The sequence below is a fragment of the Sorex araneus genome, chromosome 6, assembly GCF_027595985.1.
Source record: "Sorex araneus isolate mSorAra2 chromosome 6, mSorAra2.pri, whole genome shotgun sequence".
In the NCBI taxonomy this organism is placed as follows: Eukaryota; Metazoa; Chordata; class Mammalia; order Eulipotyphla; family Soricidae; genus Sorex; species Sorex araneus.
In genome coordinates this window covers 134537180-134559257 of record NC_073307.1, presented here as the reverse complement: position 1 = coordinate 134559257, position 22078 = coordinate 134537180, and the positions used below count along the sequence as shown (strand labels likewise).

Genomic DNA, 22078 nt, shown 5'->3' with positions numbered 1-22078 from the left:
AATCCTGCTTGGATCGGGTCTGGGCCTCTTCCACCCAGATCCCCCATTTTCCAGTAGCTAGGCAGCCACACACAGGGACTGCCCCCGGCGCACTGTAATCCCACCAATGGCCAACATCCAGAGACTATAAAACCAAGCTCTTGTAAGCTCTTATAGCCTATTTCTCGCTCTGGGAGAACCTGGCAAGCTACCAACAGTTTCTTCCCCACATGGAAGAGCCTTGCAAACTCCCCATGGCGTATTCATATGCCAAAACCAGTAACAATGATGGGTCTCATTCCCCTGACCCTGAAAGAGTCTCCAATGTGGTACCATTGGAAAGGACGAGTAAAGAGAGGCTCCTCAGGGCTAGGACAAATATGTTACTGAGACCACTCGAGAAATTCGATGGTCAATGGGATGATGATGATGATGATGATGATGATGAACAGCAAGTAACAGATAATACATTCCAATCTCTCTAATCTCTGCCGAAACATTTGGGATTTGATGTTGTTGTTGTGGGTTCACACCGAGCAATGCTCCTGGCTCTGTGCTCAGGGATTAATTCCTGGAGGAGTTAAGGAAATCATACTGGGTGTGGGAGACCAAATATGTATCTGGCAAGAGCAAGCCATTGCCCTATCTGCTGTACCTTCACTCTGGCCTTATTGAACGGCTTTTTTAATATGCTTTTACTACTCTTTAAGCTTCTCTTGTTCAGTTTGTTCAAAACCTTTTCCCCTTTTTTTTTTGGGGGGTCACACCTGGCGATGCACAGGGGTCACTCCTGGCTCATGCACTCAGGAATCACCCCTGGCGGTGCTCAAGGGACCATATGGGATGCTGGGATTCGAACCCGGGTCGGCCGCGTGCAAGGCAAACGCCCTACCCGCTGTGCTATCGCTCCAGCCCCAAAACCTTTTCCCTTTAAAAAATGTTGACTGGGGCCTGAGCGATAGCGCGGCGGGTAGGGCGTTTGCCTTGCACTCGGCCGACCCGGGTTCGATCCCCGGCATCCCATATAGTCCCCAAAGCACTGCCAGGAGCAATTCCTGAGTGCAAAGCCAGGAGTAACCCCTGAGCATCGCTGGGTGTGACCCAAAAAGCCAAAAAAAAAAATGTTGACTAAATGCTGTTTCTTGTGCCCCCCAAATACAAAATTTCACCAAGGAAAAAAAGTTGACCTTAGAAATAGTACAGTGGGTAGGGCGCTTCCCTTGCACGTGGTAGACCCAGGTTCAATTCCCAGCATCACATATGATCTCTGGAACCTCATTAGGAGTGATCCCTGAGCACAGAGTCTGGAGTAATCCCTGAGCACTGCTGAATGTGGCCACAAAACAAAACAGAACTGTTGTTAAAGACATCTTACTAGGTTCTAAGTATTTAAAAAATATATATTCTGCATTTGCATTTTGGCCAGATATCTGTTATAAATGCTTTTCCTAATGTCTTGTCTTTCTTTGTTTTCCTACTGTTTTTAAATACAAATTTTTAATTATTTTTAATCCTGAAAGACAATTAAAATAAATTCTACCTAACAAATTTTGAAGTATCCAAAACAGTGTTGATGATTATGGGCACTAAATGTTAAATCTCTCAAGAACTCATTCATTTTATTTAAACGAAGCATTACTTTTTATCTTGAGGCCACACCTGCCTGGCAGTGCTCAGAGCACCAGGTGGTGGTAAGAACTGAACTCAGGCTCCCAAATGCAAAGAATGGTTCAACTTTTTAAACCATCTTATAATTGGAACTTTTTTTTTTTTAATCTATTGAACTCCTTGCGTTCTACCTCCTGCTTCTGGCATCCATTCTATTCTTTGTTTCTGAGTTTACTAACAATGTTCTAATTTTTGATCAACTTAAATTACCATGTCAAAAATAATACTTTTAGTGCTCTGTCTATGAAGTCTTTGTCAACTATTATATTCTCCAAAGTTTTCTTTTACTTTTCTGGGAGGGGCTTCTTAAGTGGTGTTCAGGAGGCGAAAGGATCCCTCCAGGTAAATCTTGGCCTAACTAAGCACTTCAGTGTGGGGGCCCCTGGTTGCAGTTCAGATCAAGAGCCCTCCAAGGGCTGCTCCTGTCCATGTCTGCAGACCACATGGTGCCAGGAACTGAACCACTGTCAGCCAGAAACCAGGCAAAAGTTTAACCCCTATACTATCCCTTTGCGACCCAGATTTTTCTTGTTTGAAAGTATTTTCTATATTTAGTAAACAAATAATTTTGAAATAACTTTTGTGTATGGTATATGGTCCCTACTTCACAAGGTTCTTAGTTTTAATTTCTTTAAAAAGTATAATATGCATGCAATAAAATTCACCCTTTCTAGAATACATACAGGCAGTGAATTTCAACAAACAGTAAACACTACAGAAACACAAGAGAAACATAATTTCATTTCGTGATTTCCCCAAGTCCCTTTGTAGTAACCCCAGCCCACCACACCTCTAGTCCAGATGTGGTCCCAGGAATCAAACTGCGATTAGAAGGATGCAAGGCAAATACCTCTACCTGTAGACTATCTTTTTGGCCCGTGAACTTCATTGTTTGCTACTTGTTTTTTTTTTTTTTGTATGATTTGAAATTCTTTAAAACAGAAATTGTTTTAAAATACCCAACTGTTGTTTTAAAGTATTCCTACCATTTTATCTTCTTTTCAAATGATCAAAGCTACCACAATCTGTATTGAAACAATTTGTTGTACAAAATTTCCTTATTCTATCAGCTGACAACCGAGAACAATGACACTCCAGCAGCTTTAAGCACCTCGGTTGCAGATCTCAGTTCCTAATACCACTGTTCAAGAAAAAATAACCACAGCTCCCTGGAGAAATAACTAACTTTACTACTGGGATATAAAATAAGACAGATGAGCTTAAAGCATCTGGAGTGCAATAAAATTAAACTGCTTCCAAAGAGAGAAAAATAAACAAAAAGAAGATGCCAAAATGCTACATTTATGGGAACATGTTAAAGGGATATAAATACCAACTGAAAAAGTGTCCAATCACTAAAGCTGGAACATTTTGCAAATAAGTACTACTGATTTTAACCAGTACAAAATATCCTTGAATCCATGCTAATACAATTATTAAGTCAGTAAAAAGAAAACACACAAATCCACCTTAAAGAATTCTGAATGTTTTATGAAGATGATTTGTCCTTAAGAAGGTAGCTCATACCTCCCTACTCCTTAAACGTGGACTTCACATAGTGACTTCATTTCAAAGGCTGGGGGGAACATGGTAAAAAAAGAGTAAATTAATTCAATCCCCAGAATATATACATGAAAAAATGACTTAATGAAGAAATGTAATGAACACTACCTAAGCCAGTTTTAAAGATTAAGTATCAACAGTGACAAATCATGAATATTATAATAAGTTTCCCTCTAACAAAATCACAACCCAACTCCATGAAAAACAAAAATGGCCATTTTCAATAGAGGGGCCAGATATTTTAGTTCTCTTTCAGTTTTGCAAAACAGCTGGCCAGAACTCCTCAAGCTTTACAATGAAGGTCATCAAAAAGAAGAAAACCTAAGAAATTGTCAGTCAAGAAAAACCTACTAAGATAAAGAAGTGTAAAGTGGCATCCCTGTAAAAAAAGAGAAATTTAGCAACCACTAAGAAAACATGAATAAATTACAAACTTTTACAGATATTCTGATGATGGATGTGATGCTGGAACAATGAATCTACACACAAAAAGTATAATTGACAGTATTATAAATCACGGTACCACAATAAAAATGGTTATTTAAAAAAAACTATGGATTGCAACTAATAATATATATCAATAATGATTCATTAGGGGCCAGAGACATTGTACAGGTAAGGTGCTTCCCTTACATGAGGCCAATCTAGGTTCAATCCCTGGCATCCCACATATGGTCCCCTGAGACCTGCCAGGAGTGATTCCTGAGTGCACAGCCAAGAGTAACTTCTGAGCACCACTAGGTATGGCCCCAAAACAAAACAAACAAGATTCATTAATCGCAATACACATATCTTAAGAATATAAGAAGTAGGGCCTGAGTGATAGTACAGTAGGTAAGGTGTTTGCCTTGCACACGCCTACCCAGGTTCGATCCCAAGCATTCTATATGGTCCTCTGAGCACCACTAGGAGTGATTCCTGAGTGCAGAGCCAGGAGTAACCCCTGAGCATCACAAGGTGTGACCCAAAAAGAAATATATATATGTATATATATATATATATATATATATAGAGAGAGAGAGAGAGAGAGAGAGAGAGGGGAAGTTATCAACTAGGACTATGAGTGAGGAAGCAATATGGGATCTCAGTATTATCTTCTCAATTTCTCTGCTAATTTGAAACAATTTTCTGGGGCTGAAGAGATACTATGAGTATGGCAATTGCCTTGCATGCAGCTGACCTGGATTCAATCCCTGGCACTACAAATGGTCCCCAGAGCAATGCCAGGATTATGCCCTAAGCAGTGCTCCAAACCAGAAACCAAACAAACAAACGATAAAAACAATTCCCCAAAACACAGCCTACACTGTGACTTCCACTGTTTCATATCTGCACAACAATATCACTGCTCCAAAGACTGGCAACTAAAAACCACTTATCATACACTTAACAACAACAAAACCTTGCAATTATCTGCAACCATGTCAAAACTGAAAAAAAAAAAAAACTTTCTACAAATTAGAATAATCGGGCTCAGAGGGGATGGTGCAAAGGCTTAGCACAAGCGTATATAGTCACAAGTTCAAATCCCTGGAGCTCCACACAGGCGAGTGTGATCCTCCACAAAGCCAATGATTTTTTTTTCTTGGCTGCCATCACAGCCTGGTATGTATAAACACACAAAAAGGGGTATGTCACAGTAGCTCAATAAAAACGTTGAAGAAAAAAAAAAGGAGTGTGGGTTTCTTAAGTCCCAGGAGCACTGCAGCACTCCATCAGGCATTATACCACTAACTTGTAGGCCTCAGCTACGAGTGTCACCTTTGGCAAGCGCTGATACAGGAGGGGTGCAAACCTCAAGGAGCACCATCAGATACAGGGACCCAGACACGTACCACAGCCAGCATGTCTATACCCCGCCGTCATCATAGTAACACTGCAAACCATGAGAGGAAGGAGGTGGGAAGGAATATATAGTCAGTTTTTTAAAACGTGGGATAAGAGTCAGGATACTTTATAAATGTTGGGTTTAGGGAGCACCAACTTTCCATGAGTGAGGCTCTGTTCAATCCCTGGCACCAATAAAAACAATTTTTTTTCCAGGGGTGTCTGTTGTTTGGGTTGATTATTTTCTTGTTTCTTATAAACCCATGGCAATGCCAATCATTTCTTTAACAAAGGAAAACCATGTCTTCGATCGCTCTGCTTCTGTTTTTGCAGAATAAGCCGTTTAGTGGTTTATATTCCCATATTAAAAATATATACAAATCTACCTATTGATAGCGTACTCCTTTATTCATTATACTTAAGAAACAAAACACATTCCAAGTTTAAAAATCAATTAGTGAAAGTTCCATAAAATATGTTAAACCCAGGTAAACAAGCCAGTACTTGTTCATATTAAGTTGCTCTAAGCAGGGGTGAATTACTTAAGTGCTCAATGAATAATTTTGCCTTAAGAAATCATATAACTTTTTCATATAAAAATATGAAAAGATAAACATTCTAACATAATAAAAATAATTAATTTTAAGCTTTGAAAAAACACTGTTTTATTTTGAGATACATATTTTCAAAGGTAAGAAAGAGAAGAGGCCTGGACTAGAACTAAGATCTCTCAGAATCTAGTCCCAAGACTATAAACAACATGTTTCAAAATTTTCAGCTAAACACAATTTTACACAAAAATTCTAGTTTTCTTAGTTAAGCTATATATTCTTACATTCTCTATCATACAGTATTTTTGGCATAGAATCTACCTTCTAAATGGAGTATAACTGCAAGCTGTACTGAACTTGGTGTGGAAATTTAGCATGTTATCTCATTCGTACTTAAGTAACACGTTTAGCTAATCAAAGTCTGAGTTTAAAATAAAAAGGATAAAAATTATCAGCACTTTATCAAGGAGTTATTAACTGTGAATTTTAAAAAAGTTAACAAGCTTTGAATTAACTATGTCAAAACTTAGTAAAAGCAAAATGCATTGCAAAATAAGCTATAGAATTAAAATCCAGCTCTGTACTTTACAAGTTCTGCAAACTGAGGCTAACCACATAGTTTGCTTCTCCTCCACTTTCCAACCTGTGAAAGATAAACATTAACAACACTCCTGTCATAAATAAATAATAAAGCATACACAGTAGACTACGGCACACAACAGCCAACCAATGTCATTATTACAGCACTTCAGGTGAGATCAGCATTCATAGAGTTGCCATTTATTTATTGGCTGTAAAGTGTTTTATTTAAATTCCCTCTCCAAATTTTCCTTCCTTTTATTGTGGTCACTGAAACAACCAGAGGTTGTACACATATCTGACTGGTGTTTGCACATATTTTTTTAGCTGTGTGTAGGAATCACTTAGGTTGCTGTGCTTCACACTCAGCTAGTGTTGGGGGCTTAACAGGGTAGGCTTCGTACAAGGCAAGCACCTTACCCACTGCACTATCTCTCTACATGCAAGTGTCATGTCTTCTGGTTTTTAGACCACACCCCACTGTGCTCAGGATCACTCCTGGTGGTGCTTGGAAACCATATGCAGCGCTGGAGACTGAATCTGGATTGGCTGTACACACGGCCTTTCTCACTGTACTGTATCTCTCTGGCCCAATAATCATTTTTTTTTTTTTTTTGCTTTTTGGGTCACACCCGGCAATGCACAGGGGTTACCCCTGGCTCTGCACTCATGAATCATTCCTGGTGGTGATCAGGGGACCATATGGGATGCTGAGATTCGAACCCAGGTCAGCCGCATGCAAGGCAAAGGCCCCACCTGCTATCGCTCCACCCTCCCAAGAATCTCTTTTTAAGGCAAATATATTCGCTCATATTTGTCATTGGTGATCTTTGCCAAGATACCCCACACCATTTTATATGAATGATTCTTTTAAGTTGCTTAAGCATCAAGTGTTTCTGAATTCACTATGCAACAGTGAAATAAGAGAGGGATAGCCCCCAGCCACCGCCGTGTTGACACACCCACCAGCCCTGCTCTTCGGAGTCCCAAACTCTCGGAGAAGATGCGAATCAAGCAGCTAACATTCACAGACACGATGGTCTCCCAGGTGAAACTCTGGGGCACCCAGGGGAAGGGGGAGGGGTCATGCTGCTGCCCCGCCAGCCTCACCCACACTCAACCACCACTGCCGCACCAATGGCCCAATTCCACTGCTTCACAAACCACCTCTGTGGCCACCAGCCCATGAAAACTTCAGGTTTAGAAGGCTGGGAACTTTGGAGTCTTCTCTGAGTGGGGTGGGCAGCCTCCCCTCTAGCCCAGTTCTTCCGGAAGCCCTGGCAGCCACGGCCACCCCTCACAGGCTCTGCCACCTCAACTCCTTGGCCTGGTCTTGCAGATCTTGAATTTCTGGACTGCCCTCCCCACCTATACCACACGCAACACCTCCAAATCCCACAATACTGAAATCCCAGTCGGAGCATACCAAATTAGATTTCCGGAAACGTAACATCAAAGACAACTGAACTCAACAAACAAAAATAGTAACACAGAAGGTTCAACTAGCAACAAACAACTTAGTAAATTCTCAGACAAGGACTTAATAACCCCCGGAGTGAGATATAACCATTTTCACAAATTTTGTCTTACTGAAGTATTTTTGATAATTCTTTTTGCCATTGTTGTAACAAGCAATATAAAACAAATTACTATGTGCCTACTAAGAGGCAGTTGGGAAAATGGGGACAATGGTGGAGGGTAGGTGACTCTGGTGGCAGGATTGGTGCTGGAACACTGAAAGCCCGGAACAATTGTATTATGAACAACTTTGTAAACCATGGTGTTTAAGTACTATCTGCCCAGGAGATCAATAGACCATACCCCAAATTTGTCAGATCCGAACATTATTCACAATAAAGAGTCACCAGTTTTGCCATTTGTAATAAGTATCCAAAAGAAAGAACGCCAATATCAAGGTGACTAAGAACTTCCATGTATTAGAAAGATTTTCAAGTGACTCAAACCCCAAAGTTTATTAGCTCACTCTCAGTGGGACTCTGAGGACCACATGGAATGCCAAGGATTAAATCTGGGTTGGCCACGTGTAAGGCAAATGCCCTATCTGCTATACTATCACTTCAACCCCCAGAAGCTGAAAAAGGGGCTGGAGCGATAGCACAGTGGGTAGGGCATTTGCCTTGCACGCGGCCGACCCGGCTTCAATTCCCAGCATCCCATATGGCCCCCTGAGCACCGCCAGGAGTAATTCCTGAGTGCAAAGCCAGGAGGTAACCCCCTGTGCATTGCCGGGTGTGACCCAAAAAGAAAAAAAATAAAGATATTTGCTTTGAATTAATATAAAGCCAAAATATGAAGAGTAGGTGGGAATATATATATATGTATATGTGTGTATATATATATATGGAAAGGACTGACCTTTGTCATTGGTTAATGATAAGGAATTTATTGGATTTTTTTCTCTAAATGTATCTGGTTTGCAAATTTTCCTAATAAAAATATTATTGCTGGTAAGAAGAAAGAAGTCGGTTTCTACCTATCCTATAACATTTCCTGAATTTCTGGTTCCAACATGATTTGTGCAGACAAGGAAATGATAATAAACATTAGACAATATGTGTCTATTTTGAGAGAATAAAAAAAGATTTCAAAAAATATTGTTCCATATGTTGTAAGCTTAAGAACTTAAAATTTCCTAACAAGTCTATTAAGTATCAATAAAAGACATACTACAATGACTCCAATTTTAATTATATGAGAACAATGCTAAAATAACCATATTAGGATAAACAATAGATTAAGGTTAACAGCTGGTATATTAAATTAGCCTCCAATAATAATTTTGGAATCATCTTCCCCTATGCCATATCAAAACATAATTAAGATTTAGAAACAACTCTATTCATCAGGATGTTAAAAATCACATTGAAGCTGAAACATGCTCTTATATGGAAAAAGTAAAGATTCTAATAGCAAAAGATCATCCTGGTATGGGAGGCAACTCAAAAAACTAGTAAGCATGACTAAGTTTGATCCATGGTACGCTAAGGGACCCCTAGATCAGCTGGAAACAACACACAAGCTATGTGCTAGGAACAGCCCTGAGTCAATACCCCAGGTATGTGACCCCTTCCCCAAAAGATCACTTTTAGTTTTGGATTTTACATTTTTATATAGCTTTTATATAAATTTACATTGTTATTAAATTTAAAGTTAATTTTATAATAGTTCTACTTAAATCCCATCTTTCCAAATGGTTCACAATTTTATACTGGCATCATTCCATTGGACCCAATGTGGCTCCAGCCTAATCAAACTGAATTAAATAGTTTAGTGTCTGTTAAGTGAGGATTATACCAGCTGCTTTACCAGAGCAATATTCATCTTGCAGTTTGCTCAGAGAAACTGCTTAAAATGTTAAGCCATCTAGTTTAAGCAGATCCAAGCAGAGGATTTTAGCTTACCCATATTTTTGTATTTGCCATGCTTCACTGGGTCCGACAAATCTGGTCTCAGGTTATTTAAATAGGATTAGTGATCACCCAGTAATGAGAATGATGGCAATAAGGCATATAAAATTGCATTACTTTGTATTTATTTATAGTTCATAAATATCTCCTGGACAAGATACATGAATAAGATCTCTAAAAAATTTTAATAGGAACCGAATTTAGAATTTGAAGTATTAGATACCAAGTTAAAGAAGAATATACTCCAGCACTGAACACATCATTTATTAAATTATTTTATTAAGCACATATTTTAAACATAGGGGAAAAATAAAAATACCTAAGTTCTGTCAAGAAATACCCAGTGAGAGAGAGAGAGAGAGAGAGAGAGAGAGAGCGCATCTGCCATAGAGGCGGGAGTGGGGGGTGGGGGGAGTGGTGATGGGAGGGAAACTGGGGACATTGGTTTGGTGCTGGGAAATGTACACTGGTGGAGGGATCGGTGTTGGAACACTGAATGGTGAAACCTTGAATAGCTTTGTAAAGGTATATCTCACAGTTATTCAATAAAAAAAATTTTAAATAAAAATTAATTTAAAAATACCCAATTTACTAAACATTTACTAAAATGATTTGTGTGTGAAGTAAAATCTTTTTATTAAAAAAATTTACAGAGGCTGGAGCAATAGCACAGCGGGTAGGGCGTTTGCCTTGCACGTGGCCGACCTGAGTTCGATTCCCAGTATCCCATATGGTCCCCTGAGCACTGCCAGGGGTAATTCCTGAGTGCAGAGCCAGGAATAACCCCTGTGCGTTGCCGGGTATGACCCAAAAAGAAAAAAAAATTTACATGGGGGGCCAGAGCATTAGTACAGCGGGGAAGGTGTTGTGCCTTGCATGTGGCCAACCTAGGTTCAACTCTCACATCCCATATGGTTCCCCGAGCACCAGCAGGAATAATTCCTGAGTACAGTCAGGAGTAACCCCTGAGCATCACTGGGTGTGACCCCCCAAAAAAAAAATAAAAGGAAAGAAATTTACATAGAGGTCAGAGCAGGTAGGGAAATTGTCTGTGTGCAGCCAACCCAGGTTCAATCCCTGGTACCCCATATGGTCCCCCTTCCCCCACCAAGAACAACCCCCAAATAATCCCTGAGGAGTAATCCCTGAGCACTGCCAAATATGTCTCCCTTAGAAAAAAAATTACATAGAGAAATGTGAGAGGAGAGAAAGAGAGAAGTCCAAGTTCAAGGGAGAATATAGGCTTCTGGGAGGGGGTGGGAAAAACCAAGAAAAACTCAATTTAATGGTCAAAGATGAACAATGAACAAGACAGCTATTTAGTATCAAGGACTGATGGCTGCTATGAAGAAAGTTCAAGCACGGTATTTGGTCACCTGGTGACTGGAGAAGGAGGGACAGACACCATATCATTCATGGCACTAAGGAGAAGTCTTTTCTAACAATGTGACATTCTGAAGTGAATAAAGTGAGGAGAGAACCACTGCAGAATGTTGAGAGAAAAGTGGTCTGAGAAGAGGACACCCAAGATCAAGGCACTGCTAGTATCATTCAAAGAATAATAATAAAAAAAAATGGATGTTTCATTTGGAGATAAAAGAACGAAAAGGGGCTGAAGATAGTACAGCAGGTAGGGTGCTTGCCTTGAATGCAGCTGACATGGAGTTAATTCCAGCAACCCATATGCTCCTCAAGCTCCAATAGGAGTGATCCCTGAGTGCAGACAGGAGTAAGCCCTGAGCACTACTGGGTGTGGCCCCCAAACTAAGAGAGACAGAAGTAAAGGTAGGCTCTAGTCATGGTTCCGCTGCAATCAATAAGTGATATGCTGAAGCCAAGCCCATATTCTCCCATTTACTTCTTTCATATTATATAACATGTGTATACAGTTTGCACAATGATGATCAAATGCTTGCTACTGGTCAAAATAGAAAAAAAAAAAAAAAGAAAGAAAGAACTAACAGTAAAAAAGCCTAGACTTGAAAGGTCTAGTTAGACCTGTCTGAGTAAAAATCAGCAAACTGTGCAAGAAGCAGGCCAGTAAATCAAACACTCAATGAAAAGTAGGTCTTTTAGGGCCAGAGCAATAGTACAGTGGGCGGGGCACTTCCCTTGCACGTGGCCAACCTGGGGTCAATCCCCAATACCACATATGGTTCCGTGAGCACCAGCTGGAGTGATTCCTGAGCACAGAGCCAGAAATAAGCACTGGGCATAGCTGGGTGTGGCGCAACCCAAAAGAAAACAAAAGGGAAACAGGCCTTTCATTTCTGAAAATCATTACCATCAAATTTCTGTTCAATGATCAGGATCTCCATGAGCCTGTGCCGTTTACCTAACTGAAAAACGTAATGCGTCTCCCAGTCACATTCCATTACTTATTTCTCACTGCCTCTTCAACTTGCTAGGTAACTTAGTTTTATTATTTAACATCTGTCTCCCTCTATCAGGACTTTTGCTTACCCTGATTTTGCTCACAATGTATCCCAAACTCCAGATATATGATAGGAGCTCTCTGAAATGACATATTTTATGGTATAGGCGCACAAAATCAGATTCCCTGCTCTCCCCCCACCCACCCCCCAAACTTAGCAGAAGTATACTCTGGGAAAATAACTAATGGCAGAACCTCCCAGGACAAATGTTCATCTCCAGAGACCCTAGTTCCTTCTCTGGCTTCATTTGCACATTCTACCTCATCCTCAGAAGAAATAGCAATCCATTTCTGAAGTCACTGGAGACTGGGTAACTAACTAGGAAGGAGATGACTGAGAACCAAGATTCAGGAATGCTCAGGAATGCCCCAGACACAGCTGAACCACACTGGCCAACTAAGCCAGCCAGAATTAAAACTTAAGCGTCATCATGAGACAAGCTTTCCACCAGTCAGAACTGTACGGAACTGTACTGACTGAGAAACTCATCTGCATAAAGCATGTGCCCTCACCCATCTTTCTGTGGATGGACGTCTGCTCCTCTCCAGGCAGGCAAAATCTTTTGCACACAGTGGTGTTTCTCTGGCCTACATTCCCAGGCCTCTTTTTTTCCTTTTGCTGTAACTTGACCGGGTTTGGTTTCTTGTTTGGGTTCATGTTATAGCAGAAAGTAAAACTTCATCTTTTCTTCTAGTTGCGTAGTCTTCAGTTGTGTGGCTAGATAAAGCAGAACTTCTCTAGCACTCCTCTGTCACTGCATATTCAAGTTGTTTCCAGATCTTGGCCATCGTCATAGCACTGCAATGAACATAGGCATGCAGCTATCTTTTCAAAATACATGCTTCAAAGAGGAATTGCTGGCTCGTCCCGTAATTCTGCTTTCTTTCTGTGAGAAATCTCCATGCTGTTTTCCACAGAGGGAATTTTCTTGTTTATTTGAGTGTCTGACTCGTCTCTCAAGAATGTAAGTTCCACCAAAATTAATCTGTCTTGACACTGAATCCACAATGTCTAAAATAAGTGAATTAACATTTCTGCTTTTTTTCATTTGCGTTTTGGGGCCACACCCAGCAGTGCTCTGAGGTCAGTCCTGGCTCTGCACTTAGAAATTACTCCTGCTTGGCTGAGAGGACCACATGGAATAATACCAGGGATTGAACCCTGGTCAGCCTCATGCAAGGCTGCATCTTACTGCTTTACTATCTCTCCAGCTCAAAATTTTTTCTTTACAGCTTTATTGTTCTGGTAACCATGAAGTGTCTGTATTTCTCCTTTACTAGCTTTTTAATATGTGCTTTACAACATCTTCAGGCAATTTAATCTTTAAGGGCTCCTACATCAACCCTTTCATTACTACTACTGGGTACTCCTGATAGATCCCTTACATGACACATGAGTCTAAATGACTCTCTATATTATACATTCAAATAGTATGGGAAGGGACGGGGTGATAGCACAGTGGGTAGGGTGTTTGCTTTGCAAGCGGTCGACCCAGGTTTGATTCCTGACATCCCATATGATTACGCCCAAGCACTGCTAAGGGTAATTCCTGAGGGCAGAGTCAATCGATTATGGGAAAACAGGTGTATATTGTTGGTCACTCTAAATGTGGCTGACAAAGTGGTGAGAGGAAAGGAAAACTCAGATATCTGAATTCTCCGTTCAACCAAGAACTGTATAAAAAACCCAACTACTTCTAGGTAAGCCTCCTTTCTCCTGGTAACATTGAAATCACTAAAAATCAGATGTAGAAGATCATCTTGTAACTGACTGAATAATAATTCAAGGTCATAATGCCCACTAACAACAGTTTGCTTTTACCTGGCAAGGTGAATAATAAATACATCTTCACCCTTACCATATATGTAGAGAGAGGGTAGATCACTCTTGAGCCTGATGTCAAATTTAGTTCAGAGAATCTAATTACCTTTTCCTTTCACTACATACCAAATTAGCCTATTACACCAAAAACATTAAGCTGACTGGATATAATAAGCAAGTTGTAACTAAGTAACTACTGTAGGTTATTTAAATGTGCAGGATAGGAAATAAACTGGACTAAAATTCATGGCTATCATAATGCCCAAAAGGAGAGAGTATGGGGAATATTGTCTGGCATAGAGGCAGGGGGAGGGTGGGAAAGGGGGGTATACCCGGGATATTGGTGGTGGAGAATGTGCACTGGTGGAGGGATGGGTGATCACTGTGAGATTGTAACCCAAGCATGAAAGCTTGTAACTATCTCATGGTGATTCAATAAAATTTAAAAAATAATAACAATAAATAAATAAAATAAAATTCATGGGTATTCTACCTCAGTGAAGTTCCTCGGAGTCCAGAGGAATGAGACATGTTGAAATATCCCTGAGGTGAAAGATAAATTGTTATCTCTGACACTCCTACAACCAAGAAGTAGGAAATGCTTAAAAGTTCTCTTTGGATTTGGTTGGGGGGTGGGGGTAGGGAGCCCACACAGCAGTGCTCAGAGCTTACTCCTGGTTCTGCACTCAGGGATCATTCCTGGTGAGCTTGGGGTGCCAGAGATCAAGGCATGCAAGGCAAATACCCTACCCCCTATACTATCTTTTGAACCCCTCGATTTTTTTTGGGGGGAAATCACACTCAGCAGTGTTCAGGGGTATTTCTGGCTTTGTACTCATGGATTTTTCCTGGTGGTGTTTGGGGGACCAGATGCAGTGCAGAGAATTCCAACGAGGGCTAGCTGCATGCAAGGCTAGCCTTATTCCCTGTCAGATCTCTTAAGTTACCCTCTTCAGATTTTAGAAGTAGCACATTCAAAATATGCTTGGATATTTTGTTATATGCCATGTACCAAGTGACCCCCAAAGTTCTCATTTTGAGTAACAAAAGTTACTGAAAGTGGCGGTCTGCAACTTGGGCGAGATGATCCAGTAAGTTTAATGGCTCCTGAAGGACCCAGTATGACAGACAGTGATGTCATTTGGAGCCTCTGGCTAGCCCCTACACACAGGCTTTTAGAAGTTTGGAAAGACCCTGCTATCTCTCTCTCTCTCTCTCTCTCTCTCTCTCTCTCTCTCTCTCTCTCTCTCTCTCTCTCTCTCTCTCTCTCTCTCTCTCTCTCCCTCTCCCTCTCTCTCCCTCTCTCTCTCTCTCTCTCTCCTTTGGAAAGACCCTGCTATCTGTGGGTAATTACTTCTCTCTCTCTCTCTCTCTCTCTCTCTCTGGGGTGGTGGTGGTATTTTGTTTTGTTTTGCCACACCCAGCAGTGCTCAGGGCTTACTCCTGCCTCTGTGCTCAGGGATCACTCCTGGTGGGCTAGGTGACCACATGGGTGCCAAAGGTTGAACCCAGGTCAGGTGTGTGCAAAGCAAACACCTTACCCACTGTGCTATCACTCCAGGGAAAGTAGAGAAATAGTTCTTGGCCTGCTGCTGGGTCTTTAACCAAGATACCAACCAACTTGAAGTAACCATTCTGAAGTGGCTGATACCTGACTCATGAAACCGTAAGGTTGGGCATACACAGACATACTCCATCACTAAACAGATATGGTATAACCAGGGGAGTCCTGAAGGCAAAAGTTAGCGAAAGAAGTGTTCAAATGTCCATGGCCCCAACTCCTGCCACACTGCCTTCTCTCCTTCTCTCTCCCTGTCTGCATACTCAAAATCCATTGACAGAGGAAGAGAAGACTTCCTTCCGTTTTACACATGACTGACAGATGTTTCTGTGAGATATTGCAGGGACCACCTAAGAGTGAATAGCTGCAGCATGATAGCCCCCTCTGGGACATCCTTGTGAAGAGAAATAATAATTGTGAAGGGAAATCCTGCCAGTGGGAAGAGCTTCAAGAAACACATTTGGTGGACCATTTGCTTGGAAGGAGAAACAACTTACTGAGCACTTATATTCTGACTAATGAAGCAAATGTTTTGGCAGGATGGCCAGGAAAAATTGGTGACAAAGAAATCTGGATAAGAGGTGTGCATTATTAGCCTCTGTAAATGGGCAAAATACGGAAGATATTTGTGTTCCATTTAACCTTGGTGACCTCAGCATAGAAGGACTGTACCAAGCTGATAATATGACCCCTTCTTTGGTTACTAGTCAACTTCTCTCTTCACAGCCATTGCTGAGTTCATGAACAAAGTACCCATGAAGGCAGGAATGGAAGCTTATGCAACCTGACCGATCTGATTATGGACATTGCTAAGTGCCCAACATGGCAACCAGTGATCAACACTGAGCCTCTGATATGGAACTAGTCTCCAGGGTGATCAGTCAGCTACCTGACAGGCGATGACAGGCTGATTATATGGAACATCTCCCACCATGGAAGGAACAGTGTCTTGTTCCTATCAAATAGATGCTTAATATGAATATGGATTTGCCTTTCCTATATACAATGACTCTGCCAAAATTACCATCTGTGGAGTGAGAGATTGTCAGTACTTTATCTGCAATGATGGTATTCTACACAGCTATGCTTCTTATAAAAATCAGTAAAACATGCTTATGGAAATAAATGGTATTTCATATTTGACACCAAGGTGAAGCATCTGACTTAACAGAACAATGGAATGACCTTTTGAAAACTATTAAAAGCACCAGTTGGGTGCCAATGCCTGATAAAGAGAGTCAAGATTCAAAGAGCCAATAAACGAGGGATGGGATGGAAGAAACACCATTACTAACACCTTTTATGGACCACTAGCAAATTTTTGTTTCCTGTCCCAAGAACTTTTGTTTGTGTCTGGGCCACTCCTGGCTTAATCCTGGCTCTGCATTCAGGGATCACTCCTGGAGGACTTCAGGGACCATATGGGTGCTGAGGAACAAACCTGGGTTGGCCATGTGCAAGGTAAATGCTTTATCCACTGTACTACCACCCTGGCCCTCCAAGAAGCTTTTACGTTCTGCTATCCTAGAGATCCAAGGTCCAAATGGGGAAATACTCCAGCAGGAAATCCTATTCCACTGAACTGGAGAGTTTCCACCTTTTCTCCCTTATTCCCTTATCATGAAATGAAAGATGAGCTAATTTTTATATCTCACTACTCAAGTGTTGCTGATCTTGCATTCATAGTATTGAAGTCATGGGATATCCAGGAGAAAATATTACTCAAGGATTTTATCTCCTTTCCTGGGAAAAAGGCATGTTCTCAGTTCTATGCAGGATAGGCATATCATGTTAAGAAAAAAAATATGAAACCATTATTGTCTTTATTTAGAGATTAAGTGAGGTTTAAGGAAGCGCTCATGGGTGGAAAGCTGACAAGGGTGGACTTAAGGAGGTTAGTTTCATGTCAACTGACAAGCCACGGGCTACCAAAATTAACCATAATTTCTGGGTGTTCTGGATGAGATTAGCACTTGAATAGATAGATTCAGAAAATTAGAATGTTCTCCCCTATGTGGGTGAGCATGGTTCAATGCATTGAAGGTATTAATACAACAAAAGGGAGGAGTTTGCTTCACTTCACTGTTGAGCTGGGACATTTCGTCTTATCCTCAGACTTGTGTTTATATCCTGGGCGTTGGTTCTTGGGCCATAGGACAGAGACTGAATCACATTACCAGCTTCCCTGGGTCTAGGGACTTCTTAGACCCCAGCTAATTTCCCATAATATCATAGTTTTCTGCTCCCCTCCTATTTGCTCTGTTTCTATAGAAAACCCTAATATAACCTTCCTCCTGTCTGGTGTCATGAATTGCTTCTCATACGTATCTTCTTTTCAGTCTCTAGCAGCTCTAATCCATTTGTCATTTCACTGCCAAACTAATCTTATCAAAACACTTTTTGGGCTCCAATCATCATTATACTTCTCAAAAACCTTACACAGCTCCTCGATTAGCGATAGAGAATAAAGTCTATGGCTTGCCATCAAAGGCCTTCTAAAATCTAGGAAGTACAACAGGTCTTCATTTATTTCAATACTGCTTTCAACATTGAAACAAAAATCCTGGCTTCCACTGGACATGAATAATATTCAGGGACCAGCTTTCAAGAGACATTGTTTTACTTAAGGTTGCCATCTGGAGAATTTATTCTATTGAACTGTACCCAATAATGACTAATATAAGGAATTACTATATTAATAATCTACTGTGGTAGAGTGTTTCTATGGTGACTTACTCAGTGAAACACACTTTTATAGCTTCACACCCATAACTTCACACTGGGACCAAGACTGTTTTCATCAATACTCTGATGTAAGTAGACTGTGATGCTATTATCTGTTGAGGATGAATCCTAAACTGGTCTAGAAGATTCTGCTTCCTTCCTCTTTAAACTGTAAAGACTCTTTGCTAATTAATCCCTTATTCTATTTATGCAACATTAACATTAGCTCAGAGTCAGAGAGACATTCAATGGACTGAGCAGTACAAGGTGTGACACCAAACAAATGAAAGCAATAGGAAAGAAAGGAAGCAACTGAAATAGTACATGTATGAATATGGAAATCAAACCAACAAGATTTGCTGATTAGGATGGGTGGGAGGAAAAAAGAATTGTAGGAGTCGGAGCAATAGTATAGCAGGTAAGGCACTTGCCTTACACATGGTCAACTCAAGTTCAATCCCCATTGAGTGCCCTGAGCCCCCACAGGAGTGATCTCTGAGCACAAAGCCAGGAGTAAGTCTAAGCACAGCCAGCTGTGGGCCAAAAACAAACAAACAAACAAACAAAAACAGAAAAAGAATTGTAGATCACTTAGTCTTTGGGCCTAAGTTACAAAATTTATGGTATATCTTTTTTTTTTTTTTTTTTTTTTTGCTTTTTGGGTCACACCCAGCACAGGGGTCACTCCTGGCTCATGCACTCAGGAATTACTCCTGGCGGTGCTCGGGGGACCATATGGGATGCTGGGAATCAAACCCAGGTCGGCCGCGTGCAAGGCAAATGCCCTACCCGCTGTGCTATTGCTCCAGCCCTGGTATATCATTTTTTGAGGTGGGGAAGATTAAGGAAGAACAGGTTATAACTTAGACCGATAATCATGTTTTGGATAAATTGTGCTTGAAAGTCATATACAATCTCTTCGTGGAGTTGATGGGGAGAAGCTAATTTTTTGTTTTAAAAAATCATCCTGGAAACTACTAAAAGGATGAGTTGAAGGAGGAAGAAAAAGTTCAATGGGGCTGGAGCACTAGTACAGCGGGTAGGGCATTTGCCTTGAATGCAACCAAACAAGTTTGATCCCTGGCATCCCATATGGTCCACCGAGCATCGCCAAGATTAATTTCTGAGTGCAGAGCCAGGAATAACCCCCATGCATCGCCGGGGGTGACCCAAAAAGCCACCCCCCCTCCAAAAAAATGTTCAAGATAATTTAGCAAGCTACTAAAGTTATTCAAGTGAAAAGTAATGATAGCTTTGATTAGCATGGAGGAATGAAAACAAGGATGTGCAGTCAGCTTTAAGATACATTTAGGTGAGAGCAACAGGGAGCCAGAGAGACAGTATAGCCAACAGGGTAGTTGGCTATACTGTCTCTCTGTATGTATGGCAGAATTTATATTTGATCCCAGGCACCATATATGGTCCCCAGAGCCCATTTCTGGTGGGCACTACTAGGCATGGCCAAAAACCAGAGTGAGAGACAACAGCATCATGGCTTGGTGACTAAAAACACATTACCAGATTCTGACTTGAATACCCAGGTGGATAATTCTGTAACTTACTAAGAAGGGCTTCATTAGAGAAGCAGAGGTGGACAGATGAGGAAACATATGCTTATCACTAAATGCCCTTTATCTACTCACATAAAAGCTAAAGGAGAAAGCTGGGTATGTGATGAGGTGCTCGCAAGAAATTTGGGCTTCAGGCGCACATACACAGACACAGAAATAATACACTACATTGGGCACAGCATCTTGTATTGGGCACAGAAGTAATACACTTACTTAGCGCAGAGCACACCATGAACAAAAAATAGTATTAATCCCAACATGAGGAAATTAGATCAGAAGAGGGAGAACTAGTGAAGAAAAGGGTAGAAGTAGTGAACCAGAGACTGAGGCGGGAAAGAGCTATGACATGTAAGGAAGCATGCTCCAATTAGAAATTAACAATAACAAAGAATACCGAAATAAGGATACTAACAATGATTAGGTTTCAGGCCAGCCAACAAAGGCTCCTTTAACTCATAATACAGGTATATTACAGCACTAAACTATTTTACCTTACAGCAGTGGGGAATATAGTTAAAAATGTGGGCTTCTGGCCACATATAAATCCCAGTTCCACTACTTACTAACCATGTGGCTAGTGTATAGTACTCTTCAAAAAACAAGGTAAGAATTTAGTTCTGGGGCTGGAGCAATTGCACAGCAGGTAGGGCATTTGCCTTGCACACGGCCAACCCAGGTTCGATTCCCAGCATCCCATATCGTCCCCTGAGCTCCACCAGGAGAAATTCCTGAGTGCAGAGCCAGGTGTAATCCAAAAAGAAAAAAAAAAAAAAAAGAATTTAGTCCTATACTAAGTTCCTCTGTGTTGGGGGAAGTTTCCTTCTTTTACCCTTTTCCTTTCCAATAAACCTATTTCAAAAAAAAAAAAAGATGAATAAAAAAAATACAACAATAACTACTACATTAAAAGACTGTACTGAGAATTTTTATAAATGAATGTATTGGAGCCAGAGTAATAGCTAAAAGGGCTAAGTGCATGGTTAGGTTTAATTTCTGGCACTGTACTCTCTTGAACACTGCTGGGGGCAATACCCAAGCAACAAGCTGAAAATATTCCTTGAGTGTGTAGCTCAAAACCAAAAGGAAAAAAAAGGGGGGGATGGGTGGAGCAATAATAAGGGATAGGATGCTTGTTCAATCCCCAGTATCTAGTGTGGTCCCCTGAGCACTGCCAGGAGTGAACCCTGAGCACTGCTGAGTGTGATCCGCCCTCCCCTAAAGAAGTGTACTATTTAAAACAAGCTAGCAAATACAAATTAGTGGCTTGGTAAATAATAACTATTCCAATGGTTTCTATGGGAATTAATTTCTGAACAGTTTGTTTAAAATGACCTTTCAATAATTTATTTGGAGGTCCTTAACAACTGTCATCTTACAAGGTCTTTCAAAAGCCCACAAAGAAACTCTACATTTAAAACTTACTATAATGTCTTTCATATAGAAGCTGGTCACTGGGGGAATGGTAACAATCATATCTATTACACATTCATACTGTAACAGGAAGAACTAAACATTAGGAAATTCTTTTTTTTGGGGGGGGTCTTTTTTGGGTCACACCTGGCGATGTTCAGGGGTTATTCCTGGTTCTGCACTGAGAAATAACTCCTGGTGGTCCTTGGGAGCCCATATGGGATGATGTGAACCGAACCTGGATCAGCCGTGTACAAGGCAAACACCCTCCTCACTATACTATCTCTGGTCCCAATATTAGGAAATTCTATAAAACTGATGGGGGAAAAATAAACCACACTACCTGACTGTTCCAGTTTTTTTTTTTTTAAAAAAAAAAAGCTAAAAGCAGGGGCTGGAGTGATAGCACAGCGGGTAGGGCGTTTGCCTTGCACACGGCTGACCCGGGTTCGATTCCCAGCATCCCTTATGGTCCCCTGAGCACGGTCAGGGGTAATTCCGGAGTGCAGAGCCAGGAGTGACCCCTGAGCATCGCTGGGTGTGACCCAAAAAGCAAAAAATAAAAAAGCTAAAAGCAAACATATGGTGTTGTAAAACATTTTCATTTAGTCAATTTCTAGTACATATTCAACTATGAAAGTATCATCTAACATCACCATGATGAAGCAGCCTATCTCCTCCTGTTCTGCACAAGATATAACTATCAGATAAAGCCAATCTGCAGTTTTCTTTTGACAGTCTTATTTCCAAGTGCAGGCAGTGGCATTCAGATTGTCTAAGAGTTCCAAGAAAAGTATTTCCAAGTGCATGGTTGGAAACAAAGATAGGCTCATTTGAGAAGAGGACAAATAAAAAGATTTATAAGACAGTTCTTACTCCTGAATTTCAAAGCATAACCTTAGTAGAAATATTCTACTTAGTCGAAATATAAGCCTTAAGAGGTAAAAATGCTGATGGTTTC

General features: G+C 40.8%; 1 protein-coding gene across 4 annotated transcripts in view; it reads right to left on the bottom strand.

The window, feature by feature from the left end:
- Positions 1–22078, bottom strand: part of QSER1 (glutamine and serine rich 1) — a 73707-nt gene that overhangs the window by 48337 nt on the left and 3292 nt on the right. The window contains exon 1 of one of the 4 annotated variants that reach the window (XM_055142177.1): positions 12543–12900. The exons of 2 other annotated variants lie outside the window; for them this stretch is intronic. The gene's annotated coding sequence lies outside the window, so the exon portion shown is untranslated. Of the gene's footprint in view, positions 1–12542; positions 12901–22078 lie in introns of those variants that run through there. One more of the 4 variants, XM_055142178.1, reaches the window with a different exon arrangement.